This window comes from Protobothrops mucrosquamatus, unplaced genomic scaffold, assembly GCF_001527695.2.
Source record: "Protobothrops mucrosquamatus isolate PMUCROS unplaced genomic scaffold, P.Mucros_1.0 scaffold_11, whole genome shotgun sequence".
Taxonomy (NCBI): Eukaryota; Metazoa; Chordata; class Lepidosauria; order Squamata; family Viperidae; genus Protobothrops; species Protobothrops mucrosquamatus.
The window spans coordinates 1,425,598-1,444,375 of record NW_015386087.1 but is presented as its reverse complement, the minus strand read 5'-3'; the positions used below and the strand labels follow the sequence as shown (position 1 = coordinate 1,444,375).

The 18,778-nt window shown below is 35.2% G+C and overlaps 1 protein-coding gene across 1 annotated transcript in view; it reads left to right on the top strand.

Moving 5' to 3' along the window:
• The window catches only part of ZNF521 (zinc finger protein 521), a 294,787-nt gene that overhangs the window by 105,339 nt on the left and 170,670 nt on the right, over window positions 1-18,778 (top strand). The gene's annotated exons all lie outside the window — the stretch shown is intronic.

Here is an 18,778-nt window from a genome sequence, read left to right as displayed (position 1 = left end):
TTCTGCAGACCACTGGCCAAGAACCCGTGGCCCGGGACCAGGCCGCGGATCATAGGTTCGGGACCCCTGAGATAGATGATGATGATACTAATGATACTGATAATGACTTGAATTTATTTGATATTTGAATGCTAAACAACTGGTGGCTTGTTGGGTTATCATTTTAGAGAGATTTCCTTACCAAATTCCTCAATGGCTTACACAGAGTTGCTAATGTACTTGAAAATTTCTTAAAAATTCAGGGAGATATCCAGAGAAGTATCTGCCTTGAAAGTAGCCCATGTTAAACTGTAGAGCACAGTCAAACATCAGCAATTGACCACAGGAAATGTTTTGTGACATTTTGCATTATGGCATATATGCTTTATGTTATTTTTAATATCATAAAATGTTTTATAAAATTTACCAAATTTCAATTCCATGTGAGTCATGGGTCCCAGATTTTGGCTACATTCTGTAAGTTAGTTTATTTGAGGTACCTTTGCTCAAAAAATGTGCCCTATGAAGCACGATTTCACCCAGTTAAAGGTTACAGACATAAGAGTGTTAGTAGTATAAAGATACTTTCCATTTATAACTTCAGGAACTATTTGTTTGGTAGATTATCCTACATTGTTTTGTTTTTATAGAAATTTAGTTTAAAATAAATGTTTCCTTTGACTAATAAAAAAGATGGAGTTTTTGCAGACATTTCTTGTATTTATTTTGGTATAATGATTATTTTAATGAATTTTATCAAATTACTTTTGACTATTCTTTTATAGTTTTGTTGTTTGGTATAAACTCAGAATCTTGGAACAAATAGTATATAAATCTTTGAAGGAAGCAAATATTAAAATGGATATTCACTATAACTTTTTTGTGTATTATTTGTATCTATAAGTTTCTTGTGTACTTGCTCTTAGATATTGTAATATTTTTAAGGGGAGAAAATACAGTTCATTTTTTAAATATAGCAGCATAAAACGAAGCTCACTGAAACACTCTGTATTGTTTAAGCAACAAAAAAAGGCAAACTGATTGTATGTTTACACAAAGAGTACCTTATTCAGTAGTTGAACTCCTCAACATAAAAATACTGTGGAAAATGAGCATGCTCCCATAATATAGGAAGAATATTTCAAATATTTATGCATGTGTGCATACACACATTTACATCTCTGTAGGCGATTTAGATATCTTATTTGATGATNAGGGAAGACACCCTCCTGCAAAGAAGCGTTAATAATTCCCTGGAACCAGGCTCGTGTACCCTCCCGAGCTGCCAGTACCAGCCAGGAGGGACACGGATCTAATAAACATGTGGTTGCATTCAGCCTCCCCAAGACCCTGTCCACGTCCTCGGGAGCAACAGAGTCAAACTCCTCCCACACAACCGTCTCAAGACCTGGTTGTCCTTGTTTTCAGAGAATAGAGTTTTCTTTATTGACACATGAATGATATTTTATTTAACATGCACTTTGAGCTCTTACTCTTAATACAGTAATTCTAAGTAAAGGACCAATATTTAACAGAATACTCATAAATGATTATTTTTATCTCATTTCCATTTCTCTTGGCAATGATGGTATTTATTCTTTATTTATCGGAAGTATAGTCTTTCTTTTTGGAACAGATAATTGAAAATTATCTGCTTGCCTCTTCTTGGGAACACATAAAAGATGGGGTTATGTCTTTCATTATTGTAAACTCTATTTTTCTATTTTCACAGATCCATATGCAAATTGATACTTATTTTAGTTCTGATAACATATGTGTTTTTAAAATAAAACATATGTTTACTTATTGTAAATAAATGTGTAGCTCTCTTCATTACTTATAACATCATAGAAGCAATCACTTGGAAACTTATATGACTTTTTTTTCCATATTAATCCTCCTGCCTAATTTATTTTCATTGGAGACCTTGCTTTATAACTTGTTGCCATCAGCAATCTGTTTGACTTATATGCAGGCTAGAATTGTCCCCTACTTATGACCACAGTTGGGACTGGAATTTGATTCGCTAAGCGATGTAGTTATTAAGTGATTCATAATGTGACTGGACCTAATTTGCTATCATTTTTACAATGGTTGTTAATCTGACTTTCCCACTTGACTTTGCTTGTTGGAAAGGTCTGGCTGGGAGGGTCACAAATTGTGATCAAGTGACCTAGGATGCTGCAGTTTCTAAGTCTGAGCTGATTGCTAAGCATCCAAATTATGATCACATGGTCATGGGAGTGGTGACAGTTGTAATTTTAAGGATTGGTCATAAGTAACTTTTTCCAAAGCTGTCTTTTGAACTGTCATTAAACAAATGGTTGTAAGTCAAGAATTATCTGTAGCTCACATACTGGCATTCAGATGAACCTTATCTACATCTCTTCTCCTCCCCCCAAAAAAATCTCCTCATCTACACATGTGCTAGATGCATTGTGTTTGGCATTGGCATTTAAAATGTTTCCTAAGATCTTGAAAAAAATCTTAGGAAAAAAGAACCATCTGCAGGAGCTCAGACAATGATTACGAATGCAATTGACTGTGTTAAATCATAATTTCTCAAATTTTGTGGTGCTGGGACTGTCTGAAATGATAAATGAATTCGGTGACTCTCCTATAGAAAAAAAGATGGTTTAACTGGTTAAGATGGTTAAGGCTGGGCAAGAAATTAATATATCACTTTTAATAATTACATTTTAAACTGAATATTAAACAATGTTAGAGGCACTTTATTAACAAAAGCTATTCATTGGAAAGAAATCAAATTCAAAACCATAGTTTTACATAACAAAAAGAAAATTTAATTTTAAGATAGCTACTCCTATTTCACATTAACAATTATTTTTACATAGAAGTTGTAGAAAATTTTGACTTTCCTGTTGACTTGATCAGACAGAGTAGGAATGAATACTGACTGCAATCCACTTTGAGTGCCCAAGTTGTTCCAAATTTGCAATTTGCAACCTTATGGGATATGGGGAGGATGAACTGTACTTTGACAAGTATTCATTAGTACATGCCTAATTTTAATTATATTTTTAGCCATGTCAAAATTGTTCTAGTTAATGCACTAGGTTAAGCCATAATTATTTAGAACACTTTCTCAATCTTAGCAACTTGAAAAAATGTGGAGGCATGCTAGCTGGGGGATTCGGGAGTTGAAGTCCACATATCTTAAACCTGGTTAAAAAATAGTTGAGAAGTACTGGTTTAGAAACTAGAATAGGTAGTTCATTAAACAACTTACATCAAAATTAAACAAAAGGAAACAAATCATTATGTGCCAGCTGGATGTGAGAGTATAGTTAGTTTTAAAAAAAAAGATTGACTTTCCTCCCTTGCCTGGATTATGTTTCAGCTTATGTTGTCCAGCCAAGTAGCATTTCAGGATTGCCACTGTCCACGTAGCATGAAGAATAAATGGGAGATGAGTAGGTATCATCTCTAGTGCTACCTGGACTGCAAATATACTGGCAATTATAAATGTCAGGAACATATTAGAGTTTTCTGTGTATCTTTCTCCCCATTTTCTCCCCATCCAGGTTTTATTTATCAAATATCTTCTGCAGGATTACCAGTTCACATTGTTGCTAGGTGACTTTACTCAGTGTAGAAGATTTAGCATAAGAAACTGTTCTGGATCAGACATGATTAGTCCAGTGTTCTATTCCTATAATAATCAACCCACGTCTAATCCCCCTTTACATCTGTATCCTGATTCTAGAGATAATATTTAGCTATCACTAGTAGCTATTTATAGATTTTAACTCCATGAGTTTAACCTAACCTGCCTTTGTTTTAAGCCCATCAAAATAGCGGTTACTGTTTGAATACTGGAATGTCATCTGGGGAGTATTTATTTATTTATTTATTTATTTATTTATTTATTTATTTAATATGCCACCTACGATGTTTATTGTATTGAAGCTACAAAAGGATCTATAGAATGCAATGGTCAATTATCCTGAAAAACAAGACAAGCAAAAATTTAACTCATCTGAATTGCCTTGCAGATGTTTAGATATCAAAGTGAACTAAAAATAAATTGAATAAATGATTGGGTTTCCCCAAAATTATTCAGTTGCATTTCTAGAAGTAATTGGATAGTGTGAAATAGATCAGAGGTCTCCAACCTTTCCGGGCTCAAGGACCGGAGGGAAGGAGAGCAGCTTCAAAATTGGTGCACGCGGCACTAACAGCCCTGTTCAAGCATGCGGCATATGCTGGCACCGTGCGCATGCACGAATGGCTAAGCACCCCCCAAGGCAGCTAGCGGCGCATGCGTGAGCGGGCTGCAGACACCCACCTCGTGCTAGTGTCTCCGTTCATGCCCACGTGCATGCGCAAATGGGGCTTCAAGCGCTGGTGCGAGTGGGGGGAATGCGTACCCATCTGTGCATGCACTGGTCAGCCATTTCTGCAGACCACTGGCCAAGAACCCGTGGCCCGGGACCAGGCCGCGGATCATAGGTTCGGGACCCCTGAGATAGACAATGATGATACTGATAATGACTTGAATTTATTTGATATTTGAATGCTAAACAACTGGTGGCTTGTTGGGTTATCATTTTAGAGAGATTTCCTTACCAAATTCCTCAATGGCTTACACAGAGCTGCTAATGTACTTGAAAATTTCTTAAAAATTCAGGGAGATATCCAGAGAAGTATCTGCCTTGAAAGTAGCCCATGTTAAACTGTAGAGCACAGTCAAACATCAGCAATTGACCACAGGAAATGTTTTGTGACATTTTGCATTATGGCATATATGCTTTATGTTATTTTTAATATCATAAAATGTTTTATAAAATTTACCAAATTTCAATTCCATGTGAGTCATGGGTCCCAGATTTTGGATACATTCTGTAAGTTAGTTTATTTGAGGTACCTTTGCTCAAAAAATGTGCCCTATGAGGCACGATTTCACCCAGTTAAAGGTTACAGACATAAGAGTTTTAGTAGTATAAAGATACTTTCCATTTATAACTTCAGGAACTATTTTTTTGGTAGATTATCCTACATTGTTTTGTTTTTATAGAAATTTAGTTTAAAATAAATGTTTCCTTTGACTAATAAAAAAGATGGAGTTTTTGCAGACATTTCTTGTATTTATTTTGGTATAATGGTTGTTTTAATGAATTTTATCAAATTACTTTTGACTATTCTTTTATAGTTTTGTTGTTTGGTATAAACTCAGACTCTTGGAACAAATAGTATATAAATCTTTGAAGGAAGCAAATATTAAAATGGATATTCACTATAACTTTTTTGTGTATTATTTGTATCTATAAGTTTCTTGTGTACTTGCTCTTAGATATTTTAATATTTTTAAGGGGAGAAAATACAGTTCATTTTTTAAATATAGCAGCATAAAACGAAGCTCACTGAAACACTCTGTATTATTTAAGCAACAAAAAAAGGCAAACTGATTGTATGTTTACACAAAGAGTACCTTATTCAGTAGTTGAACTCCTCAACATAAAAATACTGTGGAAAATGAGCATGCTCCCATAATATAGGAAGAATATTTCAAATATTTATGCATGTGTGCATACACACATTTACATCTCTGTAGGCGATTTAGATATCTTATTTGATGATTCTGGGATATGTACTCCTTTCTTCTCATAGTGTCCAAACAGAAACTATTAATACAGAATCCTTTTTAAGTTTCTCCCATGAGCGGCCCAACTGTTGTTGCATTTAATTGGAACTCCCAAAGTAGTATTCCAATATTGATAGATTTTAAAAACATCTTTAAATTATAAATAATTGCTAAAATTCATAGTTCTCTTCTGAAGGCCCATTATAAAGTATTACTTGTCAAGCAGTTGAATAAGTTATGACACAAATTAGTGAGTTCAAAGTAGGATAGTGATATAAAAATATAATGGTTACATTATTAAAGTTGTAGTTACATACGCACACTACAGTATGTATCTATACTACATGCAGTTGTGGGATTCAGCCAGTTCGCACCACTTCAGCAGCAATTTTTTGTTGCCCAGACCCAGAATGGACTTCTGGAAGCAGCATCCACACAGAAAACCGGTTGTTCACATATTTGAATCCCACCACTGACTACATGTGTGTGTTTGATAACAAATGGGACAAATTGTGTAATGATGTTTGCATCTATTAAAAGTGGAGCCTGTGACTTTAACGTATTGCAGTGTCTGCATAAAAATTTATGCACACATTCTGCTTAAACATAATTATGTTTTGGAGCCACTTTGAACTGTGTAGATAATGGATGCTAAGCTTTTCCAACTTATGTTGTTGGATAAAATTGTATAATTGTACAATCTATGTGGTCATTAAGAGTTAACAGTTTGATGGAATAAACTGCACAATTGCTATATGTCTTCTTTATTACCAACATATATTGGCTGTTGTCTTCATAAGATCATAATATTCCCATTACCAATATATTCATAGCCAATATTTTATTTCATTATGCATTGTGTTTTTAATTATTTGTACAATTGTTTAATGTAGTTCATGTCATATTTCAGGGTTGTTTTCTACTAATTAGTTATATTTAAATCTTAGTAAAATATACCATCCCTGAAATCTGAAATAAATTTTCAGACTTGAGATATAGAAAACCCCAGGTGCAGCAGTATTCTTTGCTAAAAACAGTAAAGCAGCAGAAATCTACCATTTCTCTTATTTATTAACAAAGTTGATGAGATTTATTTGTTCTATACTTAATAATATTTAATTTTGCGTTGCAATTGTGTCAGAAGTGTATATGTGCATGTTTCTGTGTGTATAGTATTGTCCATTTTTGTGTTTGAATAGACATAAATATGTATATAAGTGTAGGATTATGAAATATAGGTATGCCTGTTTTTGTCCCACGGCTAAAATTATTGCTTTGTCAATTCTTTTTCTGTACAATATTTTCTTCAAAAGTAACCATTGTTGTAAATCCTGTGTCTGTTAAGAAACCATACTAGGTTGTACTTGAACATATATCATATTGGCCCCCTTGGGCCTAAGGACAGTTATGGTCTCAAGGATAGGTCCGCTGTTACTCTTAACTAGCCCAGGTAGCAAAAATATATCAGCAAGACTTGCAGTAGGGAAGTGTCTGGCTCTCCAATGTGCTGTATTTTCTGTTTGATCATGTAGTAATCTGGCTGATGTAGACTGCTTGTCGACTCCTAATTTAAGAAAGTAATATGTGTTTGTTTGATTGTTTTTGCCATTACAGTTCAAAGCAGAAATCGAGATATTTCTTCAAGCAGGCTTACACATTTAGACATACTGGTAATCGACTACACTGATTACCTGGTGGGACAATTTAATAAGCAGCACTGGGAATTGTAGAGAGATCTGTCTCTTCCCATCAGCAGTTTGAGTGGGTTGAGTTATATATTGTCAGGAAAGGTGTTGCTCAATACTAGCATCCTTAGTGTCAAATCCCTGAATAATGTACTGATATTTCAACCTGAAAAAAATGTTTTATCTTTATTATCACGAAAAAGATTATGCTGACCAGTAATACTTACACATAAATTAGTGGAACTTCATCCCAGGTAAGCAGACAGGAAGCAGTTAAGTGGCCACCAGCTTTCTAATGTGTGTTAACACAAAATACATCTGTTGTGTCTCCAAGAATAAGCCAAAGAGAGTAATGCTTGTGCTCTGGGACACAACCCGACCTTTAAAAATTCTGGATTTATAATAATGACAGGAATCATTAGGCTAAAAATGTATTTCCTGTAGTAATCAGCCTGAATGTCTCTGTTATATGGGACTGTTATGCATTAGTTCTGCTGTAGGCACCCGGCTTAGTTATAAGCATCAGATTCTGTGGGTTGAGTTCTTGTTTGTTATTAGAGAAGCTTTATTCAGTTTTCTGTTTTCTGCTCTTTTGATATACTAACAGAACTGTTGAAAACAAGATCAGACATAGCACCAGGATGGAGAAGGTTATCGTAATTCTAGCATCTTCATCACAAAACATGTTTCTGCAAAGGATAATAAGATCATATAAATTAGCTTGCATATCTCCACTGTCATCCTTGTTGCATTGCACATATTTAGGAGATCATATGCAGAAAAAGATTGTGCATGTTTAAAAAGCCTTTTAGTTGACATGTTCAATAAACTTTTCTATTCCCATTGATGTATGGTTCTTGTTATGTTCTTCTGGATTTTTAAAGTTATAGGTACTCTTGGGAGAATAAAATTTGTTAAACATAATGGAAATTACTTATGATTTAATGGGCATAGGATTACACTGATTTTTCTGAACCTCTTGCAATGACAATAGTAACATTCTTCAATTGAGAAGAATGTTTCATCACCTTTGGCATTTCCTGTTTTACTTTTTTATTTCTTTAAAGCATTTCTTCATTCAATTTAATGTGAAATAGCTGGACCATAATCACTTAGTGAGATTTGGTGGTTGAAGAAGCTGAAGTTTAAACTTATTGCTTTACCTTCCGCTATAGATTCAGCTAAGATGCTTTTCATTTATTGCCTCACTTCTTCACAAGATAGAGTTGAACTTGACTACTGATGTTTACATAGACACATATTATTTTCTTGGCATAAATATGAAAGATGATTATCATTGCTGTCTTCTGGGCGCTTTCTTGATTTACAAATCAAGTCTATAGATCCAGGATTCTATGGTATTTCCATCTGAATACTTAACAGGCCTGACTCTGCTTTGCTTTTCAGGATCAACCAATGCCACTGTAATAACAGTGCCCCTCAATTTTGGTAGAGGAAGATTGGAAAGCATCGTGCAGAGGAATAGTTGTTTTAAGAGGAGTTCTATAGCTGCTCCATGGATCCAAAACAGCTTTTATTCTGTTGATTGGCTGGTTGGTTGGTAATGCATGCTTATCTGAATCAGGAACAATATTATAGCTCTCTTAGGAAGCAGCCTAAGAGTCTTTAAAGGGAGAACTTGCTTTCTACTTTGAGAAGCAAAGAGATTGGCAGTTGGATGTAGCTGAGACCATCCCTGAGAATAAACAAAAGCAATAATTTGCCTCTATAACTGTAAGCTTGCAAGCACTAAAGGCACAACTAAAATGAAAATGAAAAAGCACTGCTTAAACCTGTCCCAATAATTTTCACTGTTCAGGCATTTAGTTTTGCTTTGAACAATTAGAAGTAAGATTTTCAAAAGCATTGAAGACCCTGGATTTAGATCTTTAAGTGTTAAGAGTTTTGATGGTATTTGCCAAACGAAAGACTTGTGTTTGTGTGTGAGAAAGTGTGCTCCTTTTCTCCTTGCAAATAAATCCAGCCCAACTCTGTGTACGCCATAGGCTTTCTGCTGGTGGCAAGCCACCTTGTTGAGAAACTGTTCTGTTAATTCAGTGAGCAGCACTGGGCATAAGATCACTTTCAAGGCTTCATGGCTATTGGGGTTGGCACATGAGTGGCTGTCTGCTAGTATCACAGAGGTGCTTTGTGCTTTGATGCCTTTTCCCTTCTACCCCTGTGGAATAACTCCTGGTATTACTTCACTTTTCTGTTAGCAAAGCACTTTCTCCATAAATATGATTGAACAGGTGTTACTTTGCCACTAACTGAGTTTCCAGCTGTCCTCTTGCAACACAGACTGGGCAGAAATCTGTTGTTTGGTCCTATTAGGCAGACGAGAGTGCTCTCAAGTCTGAGACAGAGGTCTTTCTAGCAGGATATGATAGTTCTGGTGCCAGAAGATGGCCAGGAAGGCCTGGCTGGCTAACAAAGGCCATCCTTCAGCAGCTGGGTGTAGTTCCAGCTTCGCATTCCCTTTGGCAGCGGCACAGAGAGTACTGCAGTATGGCTAGCCAGCAAAATTAGGAAATAAGGACCTCTTTTATTTACACAGGCTGCTGAATCATGGGCATTCCTGTCTATTTGGAGAAAAGTAAAGCAGATCTACTTTCCCCTGCAAACCTCAAGAGTGTTTGGTACTTTCATCTTAGTGTTCGCACACTTGTTTTAATGTGCTTTATGGAAATAGTGAAACTTAGTAAGTAAGGGTGCTGGGATGGGGAGATAACTTTCCCATACCCCCTAGCCCCTGCCATTCATTCAGATGTGCATCTTTAACATAGATTGCATAGGTCAGGTAAGCTGAATTCTAGTGATTGTTTTTCAACTGCTCAAACTGAGTCTCGCTTTAAAAGTCAGTGGTTATGAAGTGCCTAGTTTCCCAAATTAAAAATTAACATGAACATATGAAGTGCATCATGCTGAAATACAAAATCCTTGCTGGAACACAAAAAAAGCATTTACACTAAGTAGCACTTAGTGACTGGTAGGATTTAAAAGAAAAAAAGAATGCATGCATGCACACACTTACAAACTATTCAGATGGGAGAATGTATTTTGTACGTTTATACCTTTTCTGATGTGATAGCATGCATATGGGTACCAAAACCTCCAACATCCATTTTGATTGTGGGCAGGATGGATAGACAGACAGACAGATATTACCACTGAAATATTCTAATGGGATTTTGGCTCAAAGGAAAACAATGTGAGTAATTTTACTGTACTGAGCATTCCAGGCCTCCCTCCCCCCATATTACCAGAATTGAGGGCAAAAATTCTATGAGGAAGGAGAGCCATATTTATTTAATGCCATACTGCATCATTCTGTTTCCTGCTTTTGATATAAAAGGAAGTCTTGGAATTGCACCTGCTGTGGCTTCTTCATTCTTTACCTCCTTACGCCAGTTGTAGAAAGAATATGGTAATTTGTAAATGCAGATTTAAGTGGAGAAATGTTTTTAAAGTAGCAAACAAAAATGGTTACAACCAAACCCATTTTCTCTCATAACACCAGCTTCATTTTAATATATTTGTTTTGCTACTTCCATTTTTAATTAAAAGGCTCACTTCTTAAGAATAAAAAAAAATGAAGATAAAAACAGTTGACCAAGTAACAGCAAATTATTGTTAATAAACAATTCATAATAAACAGAATCTAAAAGCATATGTTTTTATAAGGTTAAAAATTTGCTATAGTAAGAGAAGGCTACTGAAGATCAAAAGCCACCAACAACCTTATTTTAACCCCCCCCCCCCCAAATTCCAACAGCAGCCAAAATGGAATATAAAAATTTAATTCTGTATAAACATATTGCTAGATTTTCAGACTGGCTGAAATAAAGAATTTGGTGCCAGTCACTTTTTCCCCATTCCATACGCAAAGTGGATCTAGGGGATATAATGGGTCTCACAGCAAGAAACTAATTCTTTTTTATATATATAGTTGCAGTATCAGCTTCCCAAAGTCTGTAATTTCTTCTCAGTATTTAGAGTAAATGTGGTTGCCATTGCACATTTCTCATGTGTTTTATAATTGATAATTTTATCCCCTTTCTAGAGTCATACTTCTGTTTCACTGGTTATTTGGCTCAATAATGGGCATCAAAAAGATCCCCTTATGCTTTTTGTGTAATTGCAGGACTGTAAAGAAGGACTCACTGACCTTCTCTGAGTCCCCTTGACCCCAGGCACATATTTAACAAAGTCAATCCTCTGCGTGGATTTTTCCTTATAGATTTCACCCAATTTGTGTGAGCAGAGTTGTTTTCTCATCCTAACCCCCTCCTGCTTTCCCCAGGAAATTCTTGTTAATTTCCACTCATGCCAAATGGGAAATCTTGCCAGGTATCAATGCAGCAGAGATCCCTTTACAGTGTAGAAAATGTAGAATTTCACTTTTAAAATAGAGTTGCAATAATTAGCTTTTGCAGTCTTAATATTGTTTTAAAACACTAAGGGTTATTATTCCACTGAATCATTTTGGGCCTGACTCATAAGAATAAGTCAGAGCTGTTTTTGAAGTTCATTAATCTTATCCTCCACCTCTTCCTCCTCCTCCTATTTTCTGCCTAATGTAAAACTTAGAAGGAAGCAAAAGAAATCCTTATTCTTCCAAGGAAAAAAAGGAGATGCCAAAAATACAAGCAAAGCTGCTTTTTGTTATTTATTTCAAACTTAAATTCAACTTTAGAAGTCTGAGGAAAAGAATTACATCATATAAAAATGATCAAACTCTTGCTAAAAAGAAAAAGTGAAATACAGTGTCAGTCGTTCCACATGAAATACCTATTATGTATCTTGACAAATACTCATTTAGCAGTATATCATGTCAGTAAAGGGTGTATTATTGTAACATTTGTTTCAAAAATAGAGGGTTAGAATGGTTTGAAAACCTATTTTATATCTGTCAATCCAGATTTTGCAGGCTTGACATAACTAATAGGTTATTATGGAAGTAACTGCAAGAATTGTTTATGCTGAATATGAAAGGCAAAGGAAAAATAGATGAAAATATGAATATTTTAAAAATATGCATTGCTAATTTAGCAACAATTGCTAAATTAACACCTTAGCAGTGCAGTCCTAGGCCTGTTTTTTTTTTCAAAACAAAAAGTCTAGTTTAATAAGTGGCACTTATTCTTAGGTAAACATACTTAGTATTGTTTAAATGCAAAATCAAGAAAACCAGACAAAAACGTGAGAAATGGAGTAAAAAAACCCAAATATTTAAATAAGCCAATCTATTTACATGATTCCATTTTTCCCCCAAAGGGGGCACATGAGTGTATGTCTGTTAAATTTAATCAGTTTTTGGTAACAAAAATCTAGACTATCCCAAATAATCTCAGTAAACTGAATTAGTTATATTTTGAAGCCCATGTGGATTGTACTTGCTCATCACAGAGCATGAGTTCTGTTCCTTGGAAACTTTCTCTTAGGGCTGTAATGCTTTATAGATAACAGAACTGAGAAAGAGTATGTTTTTGTGGGTAGAACCATGCCAAAAGGCCAGGGATAACATGAAAGGACTGAATTCTCCAGAGAGGAAAGCCACATTTAGGAGTGTCTGTAGTTAAAGAAGTCAATGCGATTAAATCCTTATCCAACCTATCACTACAAAGTATATAAAATTTATCTTTGTATTTGATAATGGCTGCTGAGGCACTTTATGCTTTTATCATACTTTATTCCCTCTTTAGAAGAATGGCAAATTAAGCTGTGGGAATTTCATCAATGTCAAAAACAACTTCATATTTGAAAAACAAGTCTGTCAAAGAATTGCACTCAACTATTTATTGATTACGATGATATATTTGGAGTTTTAGTGCATCCAAAGTTTGTATATCTCTTAACATAAGGATTTGATGACTGTAATAGTGCTTGTCTATTATGGTTGTTAGTCATGATGACTTTGAGATGAAGCATTCATGTGATTGCTTCATGATCCCACCCCAACCCTGCTTTTCCCGATGCAGTCTTTAAAAGAATACATGGGTTGTTAAGCAGAACACGGGTTGCCTCAGGGGCCACAGGGGAGGGTCTGGGAGGCCTTGTGCAAGCCTTAGGCACCCTACATTCCACTTCCTGCCTCTTTGGTTTCTCTGCAAGCATTGGGCTTTCTTCCTACCCCACTGGGTCCTATACCTTCCTCCTCACCCCACATCACCTATTACACATTTACCACTTACCTCTGGAGCTCAAGATAGGAAAGGGGAGAAAGCCATTCTATTCCTGGGCTGCCTGGTACAAATCTGGAAGCGCCTGCCATTTTGATCTTTGAATTCTGGGTGATTTGAAAATGGAAGCCAGTTCCATAATTGTGCCACACGAACCAGAGCAACTTGCTCTGCTTTCTAGAGCTTGCCAGAATTCCTATTAGGGAGCCAGAGCAGCTGAAATTTTGTGGGCATCTGCATTAAATGTGGACACTCTGTATTGTTCCACATGGCCCAAGTGTTCCTATCTGTTCTGGAAGGTCCACAACTGCAGTCCAAAGCTCCCCAGAATTCACATTAAGGAAGCAGCTGCATTGCATTGTGGATGTTCTGAAAATGGCAACTTCTTCTGGGATCATGTCATGTGGCTCAGGAATAGAGTGGATTATCCCCTTCCCTAGCCCAAGCTCTGGAGATCTTTGAAAGGTAAGTGAGGAGAAGGGTGTGGAGCCAAGTGGGTTGGAAAGCAAGTGCAAGGCCTGTAGGGACTTGGTGGGGCCGATGAAGGAGAGATAGGCAGAGGATGATACAGCATCCCTACAATTGATCATAAGGATGAACAACTGCGTGTGGACTGCAACAACTGTAACTTTGGAAATGGAGCTTTTGGAGGGTCCACCAGAACTTTGAATGGTCACTAATTAACTGGTTTTAAGTTGAGAACTACCTCTGTTAGCTTCTGCTTGAATCATTAAATAAGAATAAAATGTATAGGAATGTTTGTTAATAGTTCGTTGTGACCTACGATTCATATTATGCTAACCACTGTAGTTAATTATGGAATATTGACAACCTCTGTAATAGTTTTGAAATCTCAAATATATAATATGAAATAGTAATATATTTTAAATATAAACTAAAATAAAAACATAATACTAAGAAAAGTAACAACCACCCACCCTTTATATGGACAATATATGTAAAAAGGAGGGGTTCTGATCACAGGATTGCAGCTGCCCTATTGGTTTTGTAATACATGCTCATGCACATACAGAGACATTCTTTGCCATTTGCATGGAGGTTTCCATATTCTTCTAGTTAAGTTATGCTTGGAGCAAGTAAAAATTCCAGGGAAGAACTATTTCAAGCTAGTCCTTTTCCAGTTCCTTCCTGAAAAGAGAAAGATCTGGCAAATGATATGGTGAGGAATCCCAGAATTCCTAAATGGCACACATTATTTATGTATTTATATATTTATATAAATGATTTACTAATCAGTTTGTGTAACAAAACCTAAATAACTATAAATATCCAAGAAATCAGAACATTAAAAAATGGAATCATTTATTCAGCATGTTAAATGAAAAGTACCAGGCATCTGGATTAGTATTATATATACAAAATCTTTCTCTGTATATGTAACTGAGAGAGGCAGATGTATGTATTTTTCCATACCAACATTTACATTGTTATTTCCTATGTTTTTTCTTTTTAAATTAAGATATAATGTAGCCTCGTGTTCTTAAAATTGGGCTACATACTGTATTTTATGGACAGTTTATATTTGAAATACCACCAAAGAGAATGTATCTGTTTTCTATGGAGTTCTGGTGCCCCAAACAATAACCATAGTGGTTCTTGTCCAAATGTTTATAAAACCTCCAGAGTTCTCTGTGGGTTTGTTCCATTATTGTTTATTTTTTTGACTATATTGTCCTCCAAAATTTTCATATTCCCTCAAAATGTTTCTGCCCACAACTTTACTTAGTTACCTGACCCTGATTTCCCTATCCTTTATTGCAAATAAAGCAGAAACACATGCACAAATGAAATAAACATATTTTTCTCTGCTTCATTTATATTCACGTGTATTGGAATTTAAATTGAATCTTCCTCCAGGTATTTGTTTTCTGTAGAGTTCCAGACATTGTTTATGGAATAGTTTAGAGATTCTGTCAGGGATCAGACATATTTTAAGGAAAGCCTTTTCAGAGTACTAAAGAAGAAGACAGAAACTGTTGAGAGCTTAACTTGAGTTAAAAGTATTGTTGTAGTGGGCAAAGATCCAGGAATCGGGTTGATTGTTTTCTCAGAGTTAGTTGGCTGCTGTCTGGCATTGATAATGAGATGGTGGTGTTGTCGGTTTTGAGATGCAGGAAAGGGACAAATCCTCATCTGTTTCCTGTGGATAAACAAAAGGTTCAGAATTGAGTAAAATGTTATTACTTTAAAGAAAGCAGTGTTGGAATGTTTCTATAAGCTGAAATGGCAATTTGTATTAAGAGAATACGGAAATTAGTATTGTTGTAGTCCTCGTTTATGAATTGTTTCCCCAGGATTTGGACAGACTTTCTTCTTTTTCTTTTAGTCAATGAACACTTTAAGAAAACATTGATAATATTACCTATCAAATACAATAAAATATGTGATGTTATTTCAGCTATGAGGTGTTTTTTTATATACAAGCATTTTTACACCACATATAATCAGGAGACTTGGTTGATTGATTGATGTGCCATAAAATCAATAGAGAAAACCTTATAATAAAGCAGAAAAGAGAAACAACTGGCTCAATGGACAAAATTCTACAAGAGCCTCACCAGTCACTCTAATCCAAGGCTTGGGGGAAAAAAGCATTTTGTTAATTACCTTTCAAATGAAAGTGGGGTAGGAACCGTACATATCACTGGGGAATGTTGTTCCAGAAGACAGGTGTAGTGACAGAAAAGGCCCATCTCCTGAGTTTCATGACATATAAGATAATGCACAAGCCAAAATGTATCTGATAGCTTGCGTTTATTTTTATTTTTAAAATTCAGTAATTTTGTGGGGGAGGGGGAACTTTACTGGTACATTGAGCTGCAAGTAGCTGTAATTCAAACTTTAAAACAAAGTATAATTTAATACTGTGCCGTTCATTTTAATAGCTATAGCACTTAGACTTATATACTGCCCCATAATTTATTACAGTACTTTCTGGGTAGTTTATAGTGACAGCATATTGCTTCCAACACTCTGGTTCCCCATTTTACCAACCTCAGAAAATCAACCTGGTCAGGATCGAACTCCAGACTATGGGCAGAATTAGCCTGCAATACTACTAGGGCTCAATTTAATGCAGCAAATTGAATCTTAAACTTTGAGATAAATTGTCTTTAAATCCGTAGTTGGGAACAATCTTATCTTTATTAAGAAATTGGTTCAAGACATCATAGAATATGGTGTTAAGTACTGTTCTATTTGTGAGTAGTTCCACAAACATCTCTGGTACAAGTGTACAATATTCTGCTAGCATAGCAGACCATTCTGGTAAGGACCTTACCAGAATGGTCCTTCTGGCAGCATTCAGCAAAACAAGCCACAAGCTATAAAACTCTTCAGAAATTCTGCAGTCGGTGGGAAGTAAAATTCAACACTAGACTTCTATTTGATCACATCAACTGGAAAGACCAATGACTATGGCATTTATTCTATAGTTTAAGTCTGAATTCCATAAGTGACTTAGCATAATGGCTAAATAGTTGAAGTTAACTAACTGATTTGTGTTCTTGCTTGTGTTTTCTTTTGTTACTTATAAATCTTTCAGCTTTTATCATAATAATTTATCATTTGTTCCTGTTTCCCAGGGTTTTTTTCAAGTTGCTTTGTCTATGTTCATCTAAATGTTCGACTCTGTTTTATTAAGGAAGTTAAGCCACTGTGGTTTTTTGCAGAAAGGAAGAAATGGTGGGCAACCTCTTGAACTTTAAAAGTACAAAACACACAGAAGAATTATGCTTTTGTGCAATTCACTCTTTTCACTTAACCTGAGATGACTCCATAAATCTAATACCTATTCATTTATTATTAGACATACATTCATTATGTTGCTTCTTAGTTCAAAATTGTTTGAACACAAATATTGCAGCCTGCTTCAGAAGTGCCTTTTAAGAAAGGCCTAGACAGCCTGGAAAAGGAGCTCAAAGAATGTCAAATTTTTATGTATACATGAGAAGAGGAGAAAATTCACTGTTTTCTTATCTGTGTGTCTTGAAACCTCTCACAGTGCTATATATTATTAAAATGCTGCAGACCAGATAGTTGCCCTATTCCAGTCTAATGTGGAATAGGGGAAAGAGTTGATGACCTGTGCTTCCATATATTACTATCCATAATACCTGCTTGTAGTCTATTGTATCTGGATTTTATGGGAGTTCTAATTCAAAATATATGGTGGGCACTAGGCTACCTCTCTGCATTATAAACTGCTAGGAGTTCAAGATAAGTTTCCTTTTATTTCTTCTTCCTTTCCTGTCAAGCACAAGAAATTGGGAGCCAGGTTTAGGTCCAAAATGAGTACAAGTTTATTCAAAGTTACCTCTAAACAAGAATATGGAAATATGGAAATTTAGGAAATTGGCAGTAGATAAGAGTCAATGGAATTCAAGCAGGGCTGGATTTAGACTACTTGTGGGCGCGAGGGGACTCCAAACTGATGACCACTTGACCCCTCCCTTGGGCTCGGCCTAGTAAATCTCCTACATTTCCCTTTCAAATGATTTATTTTCTTTAAGATCCCTGAAAGTAATTGCTCCTCCTGATCATTTTTAAATTTTTAACCTTTCCTCCTTTTTTATATATAAAAGGCACAGACTTGTATCTGTATCTGTTTGGGCTGCCTTTTGTATAAAAAAAAACCCATTACATTTTGATATGGGTCAATTTCATTTAAAAATGATAAGTATGAAGACTCTTGATTTTTGATGCTCAAAGAAATGTTTGATGAAGTAGTATTTGTTTTCCAACTTTGAAGTAATATTTAGCAGTATGCTTGCTGATGTTGCTTTCTATACATCAAAATTGCTGTACCATGGTTTGCTGTTCCAAACTATGTTGCGTTCAAAACTAATTCCTGTGTGTCTCTTTGAAACCTAAGAAATTCAATAAACTCTTTTACAATTAAGAGTTTTACACCTAAATTAACTTCATTTTTAAATATATATATTTTTTATACAATGAACTTTTCATATACTTTCATGTTTTACAAATTATTTCTTAGAGAATATAAAAAAACTTTAAATATTCTAAAATCTGCATTTTAATAAAGTTGACTATATATAATATACCTTAAGTAACTAAATGATAAAAAAATAAAGAAGAGACTCTTTATAATTATTCTCAGCTTGATAATCTTGATTTAAAATAGTAGTGTATAAGATGCAAATGAATGTGGGAGTGAAAATGTAACACATCCATGTTATGCAGCATTACATCTTTATCAATTAATCTCTGATTAAATGCACATGTACTGATGTTAAACGTTGTCTGAACAAGAAACCTTTAAACATGTTTCTCTTTCCTTCCCCCTT